Source organism: Pelodiscus sinensis, chromosome 1, assembly GCF_052426305.1.
Source record: "Pelodiscus sinensis isolate ZL-2025 chromosome 1, ASM5242630v1, whole genome shotgun sequence".
Classification (NCBI taxonomy): Eukaryota; Metazoa; Chordata; order Testudines; family Trionychidae; genus Pelodiscus; species Pelodiscus sinensis.
Window position 1 is genome coordinate 67,780,620 of NC_143052.1, and position 1,773 is coordinate 67,782,392.

The following is a 1,773-nucleotide window of genomic DNA, read 5'->3' on the forward strand; positions in this document are numbered from 1 at the left end:
ATATGGTGGAAAACAAATATAGCTGTCATTTTCTAACATTCCCTATAGATAAATTGAAAATGTGTATAATTCTTTAACATACTAAAGAAACAGAGAGCTGCCTATTACTCTGAGAGAGATAACTTGTGTAATATATATTATCAAGGGAAAAATGATCTGTCTAGCTAGATGGCTTGAAGTTTCAAGTGTAGCTTATATCCCTGGATCATAAAAGACTCATTTGGAAGAAAAAAAAACCCCTGAAATATTCAATTAAGAATGAACAAAATAAATGGCAGTTTTCCCTATCTTCCTACACTACTGTGCTCTTGCTATATTAGATACCAAAAGTAGTAGGTGCGTGTGGGCGATAAAAAATTCTTGATAATATTGGAATTGGCTCAAGTGTTGAGAGTCTTGAAATAATTTATAATAGTGTACCATATTTTGTAAAGAGTGCCAATATAGATGCGTAGGACTTTTTTTTTTTCTGAAAATACCCCTGTAGAACGGGAGAGAATTTTTACCATATATTTCTTCTGACTGGTAGCTGATTTATGAAAATAAAGCAAAGAATATGTCATCATGTTTTGCCAGCTTCTTCCCACAAATGTAAAATGTTTGTGGATCTCTAATTTGCACGAGTTGTATAATGCTATTCCTTTTCAGAAGACCTGCAGAAGTCAGTCACGCTGTAGATCATTTTCTGCTTCACTCACTATACTAATGAAACCAAACAGTCATCCAGATTTATCCCTGGTCTAATTTCATAGACTTAATGAATTTTAGTTTGAAGTTAGTGCTTGTGAAAAGCAGGAGATTAACAAACAACCATAGAGACTGAATTAGCCATAGACGGGGTACAATTTAGACAGCACCAATTTAAAGTGATAAACAATCAAGTTCCATACTGCCCTGATAAAATGCCTAACCCTTGACCTGCAAGGACCATCTGTAGAAATATGAAGCTAGCTCAGCCTTGATGACTAGCCTCTCTGCTGTGACTGCCATTCTGCTGATTACATTGCCAGTTTATAGCTCTCCTGGAATTCGACTGAGATCACCAAACTCTTTTTCAAATGGGATACTAACAGCCATTAAATGGTAACCACCATCAATGTTTCCTCTAATCTTTTCCATCCATGTGCGAGTTTGTCCATCCATTTGTGGAATAAACTTTGTTATGTGCACCGAGGCATGTGTCAATGTGAACTATCAGGAGAAACATAAACCTAGCTGTGGGCACTCTGTTATTGGGTGGCATTTGAATCTCTCCTGAGTAATGACAAAAGCTCACATCTTACAGGGGACACTGACCACAGTTAGTCTCTAGCAATCTGGGCAAGTTTTGAACCAACCAACTAGAGCTAGAAGGCTTTTTATCATGTTACCTAGTCCCTGACCTCTCATTCAGCCTATACGTCTGACATTTTCTGCTTTTTCTACCTGTCAGTACCATCCCTATTGTACACTATGCCTTGTTCTGTCTCCCAAATACAGAGACATTTCTAGTCAATCATTACTTTTAACATAACTGGCCATCGCCAAAGAATAATCAATTTTTGGCAGAAATTCTAAGGTATCAACAGCTAACTGGGCATCAACTGATGAGAAACCCATGCACTAGGGTAAATGCTATCTTTTGGAAATAGGCTAAATATCAAGTACTTCTGTCCAATCTGTCTTTGGATTGGTCATTGGTAGCATCACCATCCAGAAGTGCATTGATTATGTTTTGGCTCGTACTAGTAACAGAAGGTAAGGGGCTTAGTTTGGTTGGAGAAATGCCCTTTC